Source organism: Glycine soja, chromosome 5 (assembly GCF_004193775.1).
Source record: "Glycine soja cultivar W05 chromosome 5, ASM419377v2, whole genome shotgun sequence".
Classification (NCBI taxonomy): Eukaryota; Viridiplantae; Streptophyta; class Magnoliopsida; order Fabales; family Fabaceae; genus Glycine; species Glycine soja.
In genome coordinates, this window is record NC_041006.1 from 8712282 (window position 1) to 8724627 (window position 12346).

General features: G+C 37.2%; 1 pseudogene; it reads right to left on the reverse strand.

Moving 5' to 3' along the window:
* Positions 1 to 4341: 4341 nt before the first annotated feature.
* Positions 4342 to 6285, reverse strand: LOC114413816 (annotated as a pseudogene).
* Between the last annotated feature and the right edge of the window lie 6061 nt (positions 6286 to 12346).

The window sequence follows — 12346 nt, forward strand, 5'->3', positions numbered from 1 at the left end:
ATTGATCCAAAGCACATCTTAGATCATGGTTGCCATATGCTTAATAATAGCGACAAATATGCCATCTGGGAATGTTTTTGGGCCTTTCAAGCTCGAGCAGTGGCTATTGTACAACATCTTCAAGGCTTTTGGACTATGGAAAAACTAAAGGCTGATTTGAAGAAAGTTGAGGACTCCCTTGATTCTTCCCTTTTGGCTAATATTACATTGGCCGGAGAGAATTCAAATTTGAAGGTTGTGTTGTTTCCCTTAAGTTAGGGTTAAAAGGGTTGGAGACTCGTGCTAAAATGTTTAAGACTCTATGAAACTGGTCTCTGAAGAGGTTGAGAAGCTGAAAGCTTCTTTGGCTACAACGAAGAAAGAGAGGCATTCAAAAAAGGGAGGAGAAGGCACAGATTGAGCAATGGCCTATGACGATGTGTACAATGCGCATGCCTCTGATTTCAACCGTTGCCTCCACCAAGTTTTATTCTATTGTGAGGTTCTCGATGAGTCAATATTTGACATTCTGGAGGATGATGCCCTTATTAGTAAGCATCCGACAACCTTTCTTAGAGAGACTTAGATGAAAAGGGGTCTGAATGATGATCATGAAGAGGGTGGTGAAGATGGTGAGGTACATGGAGCCAACAACCACAATAAAAACTCTTCTTAGTCTTATATGGTTTTTTAGGATTTTTGTAAATTTGGTCGATAGTGTCGCTTTTTGTATATGAATGGTCCTCAGCCTTTATCATTTAATGAATTATCTTTTCATCTACTCTTCATATAGTTAATTTATTTTTCTAAGTGTTTTGGTAAACTGGGAATGACCAAGTAAATGAATGTCTTAATTAGATCTTGTATGTTTGGTTATTGGTAACTTGTTAGCTGAGTAGTTTTGGCTACTAAACTCATTTTAAATCGAGTCCTTCTAGATGAAGAGTACTATGAATATAGATGAGTGTTTTGTGCTTGGAACTTGCTTATAAGATGTGCAATTAATTTTAATTAATATGATGAGTTTGTCCTCGGCCGAAGAAGGTATTCGAGAGGGAACTTATGATTTATTGTTGAGTTCGTCATCGGGCAAAGAGGTTATTTGGGAGGGAAATTATGATATCATTTTGAGTTCGTCCTCAGTTGAAGAGGTTATTTAGAAGGGAATTGTTAAAAATGAAAATTCAAGTATAATTGTTGAGAAAACACCTTCATTGATAGTATATGTTTAGGTGTGCCTCATTAAAACCTTCTTAGAAAAAACCCTTTCACATTTTATAGATAAAAAGTCGAGGTAGGAAAAAGAGTACACAACTTTTACAAGAGTTAATTGTAGTAAAACTTCAAATAAGTAGAGTTCCATGTTCGGGGTATGACCTTTCCAGATAGTTCTTCAAGCTTGTATGCTTTGTTTTGTAGATTCTGTCAAATCTTGAAAGGCCTTTCCCAATTGGCAGCTAGTTTGCCCTCTATTTTGTCTTTCTAGGTTTCTCCTTGAACTATCTAAGCCAGACTCCCCCTTTAAACTGCCTTGGTTTAAGTTGAGAATTGAAGCGTTGAGTCATTGATCGAGGCCATACCCGAATCAAATAAACATTAAAAATGCAGTATCTAGGAAGTGATCCTAGGTCGTCTCCCAACGAGCAATGGTCAACCAAAGTTCATAATAGATAGTGATAAAACAATAACGAATTGGGGGGGGGGGGGGTTGTTTGTTTTTGTAATTTAAGCAGCAAGCAAATTTTAATTAGAAAAATAACAAAATTAAAACATGTTTCCCCTTGATTCACAAGCAAGTCTCTTATCCTAGGTTACGAGGATTTATCCCTAACCAGTTCAACCACTTAATCCAACCCTAAATTAAATTACTAAGCGAAAATTAACATAAGGCTCTCATTATGTGATTAAGCAACACATACACCAATTAATCATGAACGAAACTGATCATTAAGCATGAATGTAAATTAAGTGCAAAGAGAATTAATCAAGTACTAAGCATGCATGGATTAATAGCAACAAATACAAAGTAATTGGTGAAGAGGAAAAACTGATCAGTACTCAATAGTAATAACAAAACCTCAAAGAGAGCTGTGCTTGATCCTCAAGAGAAAACAACGCTGGAGACTTAGCCTTCCATTAATCAGTAGAAAACAAAATTGTAGATTGAAGCAAAAATGAAATTGCAGAAAACAAATTTTATTCTACGTGAATAGTGCACATAAACAGTAAAAATTGGAATTCTAAAATCCTAGAATTATTCTCCTCTTCGAAAAAAACTCCCTAAACTAAAACCTTGGTGCTGTTATATAGGTCCTCAGCCCTAAAGCTTACAAATCTATTTTAAGTCCAAGCCCATAAATAAAATAAAATCTGGACAAGATAAGATAAGATTGGATGAAATAAAATCTGGATAAGATAAGATTAGATTGGATGAAATAAAATCTAGATGAAATAAAATCAGGATAAGATAAGATTTGATAAAATAAAATTGCCTGTTCTCTTCAAGTCCAAGCCCAATTTCTTATAATTCTCCTGAAATTAAATTAAAAACACAAAATTAGTCAAGTAAGCCCAAATGATAAAATTGCATAATTAATTTGACAATTAAGGCTAATCAGTAATTAAAATGGTGACAAAAAAGGTTAAGAAATAGGAGAAAATAATGACACATCAAATCCCCCCACACTTAACCTTTTGCACTCCTGGGCAAAATCAAAAAGTAGAGCAAGGAACAAATCCAGAGACATTAAAGAGAGACAAAAAAACACAAAAACATTTACATATTTCTCAATGAATCTCAAGGAATGAAAGGAATGGGCAACATCCAACACGTAGAGAGTTAAAGAATCAAGACAGTCATGAAAATCATCCAAGCATCTCAAACATGGCAAGATAGTCAATCAGCTCAAGAATGAAAAGTGATAAAGCCTCATAAGATATGCACTCTATCTCTCAAGTGTCTAGGCTACTGTTTACTCTCAGAGCACCCATGAAAATAAACACCACATAGACTTGGCAAGACTCTAAAATTGACAATCACATCACAAACACATGCATATGAGGATCAAAAGGTCTTTTAAGGTTGTAATGGGGCCAAGGACAAGGTAGAGGAAAGTATGGGATAATTAGCTAAAACCCAAAGGAATAGAGGAGCAATGGGGAATAAGTCAGAACTAAGAAAAAGTAGTAAACCCCAAAACCAAAATTAAAAATTAAGCATAAAAAGTAAACCCAAAACAAAGTCAACCAAGTCCTCAAACCAAGACTTCATGTATTTAACTTCATTCTTTTTCTATTTTTTTTTTCATTTCTTTTTTTTTTTCGTTTTTGTTTTTTTTTTCGTTTTTGATTTTTTTTCGAACATGAGCAGTAGCAATTGAAAGCAATTGAAAAATAAAACAACAATTAGGCAATATATGTATATACATCAAGCATGGCCAAAATACATCATCAAGCATGGACAACAAAAACATATCATCCAGTGAAACATACCCCCCCCACACTTATTCCCAAAACAATTCCAAAGCTCTAAAATTCCTTAAGGGTAGGGTGATATCATGGTTTTCCACTTAATGCTTGTAATGAGCTTCAAAACAAAGAAAGGGGAACATAGGCTCAAAGGGGCTATCAAAGGAATTAATTCAAGATAGGCTCATTTGGCTAGAGGCTTATAAGAACAAAATGCCTAAATCATCTCCCAACATGCATGTGAAGCAAGAAGTATCAACAAGAGTCAAGCCAAGGCTATTGTGCAAGCAATCAATGGGGCAAAACATACCGAATAAAATAGATAATGATGACTCAAATTTTCACCAAGGGTAAATCTATCACTTCTAATTCGAACTTTCAAAACTAACTTGACATGCAGAGAAAAACAAGGATTTCAATTCAAAAAATGCCAAGAAACTCTTATTTCAAAAACAATTACCCATTACCTGTACATAACCTATAATTCAAAGAGAAACATGCAATGTTGTACATAAAACATAAAACCAAAATAACAAAATTAACCTAGAAAACCTAAAAAAATTAAACTAGAAAACCCAACAAAATTAATCTAGAATACCCAACAAAATCAACAAAATTAAAGAACAATCCCCCCCCCCCCACTTAAACAACATTGTCCTCAATGTAGCACAATCACAAGATGAAGAGAAATCAAAACAATCAATAAAATTGGACAAGTGCAATAAAAGTAAAGAAGGAGATAGAAAAAGAAAACTCCCTAAGTCATGGCGGAAGAGAAGTAGGGTGAAGTAAGGAGGTCTCCTCTACCACTACATCCACTAAGGATGGATTTATGAGGAATGGTTTCAGCCGGTGTCCATTGACCTTGAAGCTCTTATCTGTGGATTCACTTTTGATCTCAACTGTACCATAAGGAAAAACATTAGTCACCACAAAAGGACCAATCCACTTTGACCTCAACTTACCACTCATGAGTTCGAGCCTAGAGTTATACAATAAAACTTTTTGTCCAACCACGAGGTCCTTCTTAGCTATCAAGCTATCATGGAACTTCTTGGTCTTTTCCTTGTAGAATTTGGAATTCTCATAGGCTTCTAAACGGATCTCATCTAGCTCACTTAGTTGCAACTTCCTTTCCTCTCCAGCCTGATCAATAGAGAAGTTGCAGGTCTTTACAGCCCAGTAGGCTTTGTGCTCTATCTCTACAGGAAGATGGCATGCCTTGCCAAAGACAACCCGATAAGGCGACATTCCTATAGGTGCTTTGTAGGCAGTCCTATGTGCCCAAAGAGCATCATCCAGCCTGGTGCTCCTATCCTTTCTGTTCGGTTGCACAATCTTCTCTAAGATCCTTTTTATCTCCCTATTTGAAATCTCAGCTTGCCCATTAGTTTGGGGGTGGTAAGGTGTGGAAATTTTGTGCATGACCCCATACTTTTTGAGCAAGGCATACATGGATCTGTTACAAAAATGGGTGCCTTGATCACTAACGATGGCTCTAAGGACTCCAAACCTACAAAACAGATTAGATCTAACAAAATCTACAACAACCTTAGCATCGTTAGTTCTGGTGGGTTTGGCTTCCACCCATTTTGAAACATAATCAACAACAAGGAGAATATAAACAAAACCAAAAGAGACTGGGAAAGGTCCGATAAAATCTATACCCCAGACATGAAACACCTCACAGAACAACATGGGTTGTTGAGGCATTTGCTGTCTCCATGAAAGTGAGCCGCCTGCTCTCTGACAAGGCTCACAAGTGCTGCAAATTCTCCGCGCATCCTTGAAGATGTTGGCCAATAGAAACCGCAGTCAAGCACTTTGCGAGCTGTCCTCTGTATGCCAAGATGGCCACCTGGTGTGGAAGAATGACAGAATTGCAGGACCGAGTCGATCTCATGATCTGGAATGCATCTCCTAATAACCTGGTCACTGCACAACTTCCACAAATAGGGGTCATCCCAAATATAATGCTTAGCATCGCTTTTAATTTTATCATTTTGAGCTTTAGATGCTAAGGGAGGAAAAACAGAAGCAACCAAATAATTCACAATATTAGCAAACCAGGGAGTGGGGAAGGAATCAGAAATACTATACAGAATGTACAAATGGTCATCAGAAAAATCATCTCGAATGGGTGAGTCCTCAGACGCACGCTCAATCCTACTCAGGTGGTCAGCCATGAGGTTCTGTGCACCATTCCGATCACGGATCTCCAAATCAAACTCTTGGAGCCAAAGCATCCACCTGATCAATCTAGGCTTTGATTCAACCTTCTTCAACAGGTACTTCAGAGCTGCATGGTCAGTATAAACAATAACACGAGTACCAAGTAAATATGAACGAAATTTCTCAAGAGCAAAAACTATCGCTAATAGCTCATTCTTTGTGGTAGTGTAATTTGCTTGAGCAGCATCCAAAGTTTTAGAAGCGTAGTAGATCACCCGATGCAGCTTATCAATCTTTTGAGCAAGGACAGCCCCCAATGCGTAATTGGATGCATCGCACATTAGCTCAAATGGGGCTGTCCAATCAAGGTGCCTGAATGATAAGGGTGGTAGTCACCGCACGCTTGAGGCAATCAAAAGCCTCTTTGCATCGGTCATCAAAATCAAACTCCACCTCCTTTTGCAGTAGATTGGATAGTGGAAGGGCGGCCACTTTGCTAAAATCCTTGATAAAGCGCCTATAAAACCCTGCATGACCAAGAAAAGAATGAACCTCTCGCACGCAAGAGGGGTAAGGCAATTGTGAAATAACATCTATTTTTGCAGGGTCTACCTCTATGCCCCTACTGGAAATGATATGCCCTAAAACTATACCTTGTTCTACCATGAAGTGACATTTTTCAAAATTCAGCATGAGGTTAGTTTCAATGCATCTACTAAGAACTCTATCCAGACTATCTAAACATGTATCAAAAGAGGATCCATAAACAGTAAAATCATCCATAAACACCTCTATGCAACTCTCTAAAAAGTCACTGAAAATGCTAAGCATACACCGCTGAAAGGTGCCAGGGGCGTTGCATAGGCCAAAGGGCATCCTCCTATAGGCAAAAGTGCCAAAGGGACAGGTGAATGTGGTCTTTTCTTGATCCTCAGGAGCATTATGAATTTGTAAATAACCAGAAAAACCATCAAGAAAACAGTAATGAGACTTACCTGTCAAGCGCTCAAGCATTTGATCAATGAATGGCACGAGAAAATGATCTTTTCTGGTTACCTGGTTCCGCCTCCTATAATCAATGCTTATGAGGATCAGGGGGCTTTAGAAAGATATGATCTTCCTGGACATCAGGGGGATTCATGGTGGAACAAACAATATGGAAATCCTTAAGATGCTTATGAGGATCTTCACCTGCAAGACCATGAAACTTGGGCAGCAAATGTATTAGTCCAGTCTTGAGAACATATGGAACACCCTCATTAGGATATTGAATGCACAAGCTTTCATAAGTGAAATCAGGTGCAGCCATCTCCCTAAGAGTCCTCTCACGAGGTGGAGGTTGAGTCATGTTCTCAGTATGAAAATTAGTAATTGAATGCTCAAAATCAGAATATTCAGAATCACCAGCAACAAAATACTCAAAATGCTCAAAATGCACAGAATGACCAGGATGCACACTATGCCTCACTAATCTATGAAAGGTTCTATCTATTTCAGGATCAAAGGGTTGTAAATCACATGGATTGCCCCTAGTCATGCACTATATGCAGCAAATAATGTGTTCTCAAACAAGCACCAGGGGAGGGTTAAAACTACAACTATAGTCAAATGATATCCAAATGAGCTGAAATTTTGTGAGCAACACCCTAAAATCATGAAAAGATAGCACAAAAAATTTCAAACAAAAATTCAAAGTCTAACTATGAAAACTACTTAAGCAAAGTTTAGAAAAATAGGACAATAATACTTGAAAAATAAAAAAACTTAGTGAACAGCTGATTTTTCGAGTTTGGGAGACCTAGCCAATTGCCACAGCATGGGAAATTTTTTTCTACCCCAAATGCATATATAATAATAATCATTTTGATACCCGGAGCAAAAGTTATGGTCGTTTTAAGTTTTGCTAAAAACAAGTTCCCAAATTTTTTGTCTCTTTCAAATACTGCCACACCAAGTGCTCCTGGTATTTTTCACACAAAATATGGATCAAAAGAAACTACCACACAAAAAATAAGTCAAAAATAAAAAATCTAACTATCAAAACAAAAATCGCTAATTAAATTGCAAAATCAGTCGCTAGTTCACAGTCGCTAATTACTGTTCACAGCAAAACACAAAGTTGAAACAGTCGCAAAACTGTCGCTAAAAATAGTCGCTAAACAGGGAACACAATTGAAATGCAAATCAAAACACTACTCAAAACAAAACAACACACACTCACAACCTAAACGACAGAGCTACACACAAAAAAAACTGAACACTATTATGAACCTTTGGCCCACTGCTCTCTGGCAACGGCGCCAAATTTGATCGAGGCCGTACCAAAATCAAATAAACATTAAAAATGCAGTATCTAGGAATTGATCCTAGGTCGTCTCCCAACGAGCAATGGTCAATCAGCATTCATAATAGATAGTGATAAAACAGTAACGAATTGCAGGGGGTTGTTTGTTTTTGTAATTTAAGCAGCAAGCAAATTTTAATTAGAAAATAAAAAATTTAAAACATGTTGTTTCCCCTTGATTCACAAGCAAGTCTCTTATCCTAGGTTACGAGGATTTATCCCTAACCAGTTCAACCACTTAATCCAACCCTAAATTAAATTACTAAGCGAAAATTAACATAAGGCTGTCATTTTGTGATTAAGCAACACATACACCAATTCATCATGAAGGAAACTGATCATTAAGCATGAACGTAAATTAAACGCAGAGACAACTAATCAAGCACTAAGCATGCATGGATTAGTAGCAACAAATACAGAGTAATTGGTGAAGAGGAAAAACTTATCAGTACTCAATAGTAATAACAAAACCTCAACGAGAGCTGTACTTGATACTCAAGAGAAAACAACGCTGGAGACTTAGCCTTCCATTAATCAGTTGAAAACAAAATTGTAGGTTGAAGCAGAAATGAAATTGCAGAAAACAAATTTTATTCTACGTGAACAGTGCACATGAACAGTAAAAACTGGAATTCTAAAATCCTAGAATTATTCTCCTCTTCGGAAAAAAACTCCCTAAACTAAAACCCTGGTGCTGTTATATAGGTCCTTAGGCCCAAAGCTTACAAATCTGTTTTAAGTCCAAGCCCATGAATAAAATAAAATCTGGACAAGATAAGATAAGATTGGATGAAATAAAATCTAGATGAAATAAAATTTGGATAAGATAATATTTGATAAAATAAAATTGTCTGCTCTCTTCAAGTCCAAGCCCAATTGCTTATAATTCTCCTGAAATTATATTAAAAACACAAAATTAGTCAAGTAGGCCCAAATGATAAAACTGCATAATTAATTTGACAATTAAGGCTAATCAGTAATTAAAATTGTGGCAAAAAGGGTTAAGAAATAGGAGAAAATAATGACACATCAGTCATACACTGCTTGCACGCTTTGATCCTAATCATTGCATCCTCTCGCACTTGTTCAATGAGGTCTATATTTATCTGCAATGCTTCATTCTTCTCGAATTCAACGAAGTTTTGGCATCTAATTGATAGTTAGCCAAATTCCTAGGTATCATTGCATTCTCCTCATCAACCAATCAGAAGGGTGTTTCTTATGTAACAGAATGAAGAATGCACTGATACCAATAAGACTTCTAAGAGCTCTTCGACCCATTTTCATCTTGCTTGTACCAAATGCTTCTATAATTTTGTCATAATCACCTTTTTGGCCACCTCAACTTGGCCATTTGTTTGAAAGTGTTCCATGGAGGTGATTCAGTGCTTCATACTGAGACTTTCCATGAACTCATTGATTTTTTTCTCTGTAAATTGAAAATCGTTATTCATTACAAGGATTCATGGGATACCAAAACGGGTGTTGATGTTTCCCAAAGAATTTTTTGCACATTCTGAGTGTTGATTGTTGCCAAGGGTTCGGCCTCGCTCCATTTAGTAAAGTAGTCAACTGCTATCAACAAGAATTTATGTTTCCCTGTGGCCATAGGGGAGGGTCATAAAATGTCTATTCCCCAATTGGCAAAGGACCACGGAAAAGTGATAGGGTGCAACTCTTCAACTGGTCTGTGGATCTAGTTTCCTTGTTTTTTGCATTGTAGGCACCTTTTGATGAACTTTACATAATCTATTTTCAAAGTTGGCTGGTACCCGTCCCTTGTCACTCTAGTTGCAATGGTTTATCCCCCCGAATGCATTCAACATATGCCTTCATGAAGTTCACCTAGGATGTTGTTGGCTTGCTCTTTGTTAAGGCCCTTGAGCAGAGGTGACGAAAACCCTCATTGATATAGTTCTCCGGTTATTATTACATACCCAACTACCTGGGCTCTACATTTTTTGGCCTTTCCTTTGTCCATTGGGAGTGTTACTCTAGTCAAATACTCGATGGTATCTACCATCCATTTTTCAGCTCCTCTACCTCTACATGCATGCATCCTTTAGCTGATACACTTGGAGAAAGGAGTATCTGTTGTATGAAAGTTTTTAAATGTCTAGGTTTTGGTGACTTGACTAATCGGGTTAATTGATCAGCTCGATTATTGTAGTCTAGGTTGATGTGAGCTACTTGAACTCCTTCAAATTCTTCTCTTAGCTTTGAGAATGCATTGTATTATTTCAACAATTAAGGATCCTTCACTTGCAAATCATTGTTGATTTGTTTAGATGCAACTAAAGAATCGCTTCAACATCTTACCCTCCTACCCCTACTTCCTTTGCTAGTCTTAGACCAGCTAGTAATGCCTCCTATTCAGTTTGATGGTTAGTGGCTTTGAATCCAAAATGTAGGGACTGTGCTAGAGCTACATTGTTTGACCCTTCTGATATGACTCCTGTGCTAGAGTTATAATGTCAATTAGATGAGTTGTTTACATGCAAGGTCCATCACTCTTCTAGCAACATTGGAGGGGGTGGATGGAACTCATTAACAAAGTCTACCAAGCTTTGGGCTCTAACTATTCCTCTTACCTCATATTGCATCTCATATTCTAATAGTTCAATGGACCATGCCATCATTTTGTCAGCTAGTTCAGGTTTTTGTAGTACTTTGTGTCACAACCTACCCTTCGACAGAAGGGCGATGCGGGGCTCACGGGTGTGTGTTCCAAGAAAGGAATACGCGCGGAGTCGCCACCAACATTTATTTGAGGAAAACGTCGGAAAAACCGGAAAAGACGTGATCTACGAATTCTAAGTGAAAGGTTCGGGAGTTGTATTTACGCACGGGGAAGGTATTAGCACCCCACGCGTCCGTCACAAGAGACGGCAACCTTTAATCAAATGTGCAAATATGACTTCAATTTATATTCTTTTCCCTTTTTACGTTCTTATGTCTTTTTTATGCCTTTTAATGTTTTTATCTTTTAGTGGTCGACAAGGGCGTTTCCCTTTGCTCCTACGTATTCCTCAATTGTGATGAGAAAATCAGACCTACGTAGTTCTTTTGTGAACAAAACATTTTGGTTAAGTTATTTTTTAGTTTTTATTGAATGAAAGGTCATTTAAGGCGTTGGACCATTAGACAATCTTTCGATTCTTTTGAAAAGTGAGAAAACATTAAGGCATTGGACCATTAATGATTTCTTTATTTTTGAAAGAGGTAACAAAGTTACATATTGATTTTAGGCTTTTTAGAAATCTACACTTAACCAATAAAAGCGGAAAAGACCATTTCAAGGCGTTGGACCTTTGAAAATGGTTTTTTTAGGCGATGACAAAAGTTTGGTTTATGAATTGCTTTTAGTCTTAGTTTCACTTTGGTTATTAGTCGATTCGATTTAAGAAAGAGAAATCCCAAAGAAAAACGTCCGATTTATTTTACTAAAAGATATTTTTTATTATTATATTATTATTTTACCTCTTTTTGGTTTCCAACGTGATTACGGCATGACCGAACGGTCGGATTTCATTTTAACAGAAATTAACGGATGTTACAATTCAAATGATCGATGGAAATTTATTTTATTTTTTGATTAGGCGAGAAAATGACTTAAGTAAATGACTAAAGCACGTTAAAAATGGAAGAAAAGAAAACTGAAAGTAAACGAAATTAAGGTGAAAGTACACAAAACAAGAAATGAATTGAAAGTCTCGGATTCGAAAACTTACCCGTTGAAGAACGAAGAACGGATGAAGAACGGTGAAGAACAACGAAGAACGATGAAGAATTTTCACAAAATCGCTTACGGAGGCGTTACGGAAGCACTTCGACTCAATTTTTCTTCACGAAAACGTGTTTTTTGCCCTAAATAGCCGAAATGCATAGCCAAGGGGTCATAAACATTTTGAAACAGCTCCCCCCTCCCCTATTTATAGGAAAAAAGGGAGGTGCTTGCCGCCGAGAGACTTAATGAAGAAGATTTCTAAGCGCACCCGAATTACTAAGTGCACCCCCCTTTTCGTATTTTACGGAAAAGTTACGGAAGCCTTACGGAAGTGTTTCAGATTTGATTTTCATCTTCTTCTCTTCCCTTTCTCCAATGTTAAGTGAAATATGCTTATCCAAGATTTTTGGAAATTTTACGGAAGCATTACCGAAGCCACAGAAGCCCCGGAAACCATTTTTCAAAAACGTGGAGGAGCTTGCCGCCCAGTTGCTTCCTCCTTAAGCAACCCAACTTCCAAAATGTAGACTTGAATTGCTATTTACACCCCTATCTTAATAAGTTCAGCCCACCTTCTTTCGTAATTTACGAAAAAGTTACGGAAGCCTTACGGAAGCATATATGACTTAACATCTTTTTTTCTCTTCCCTTTCACC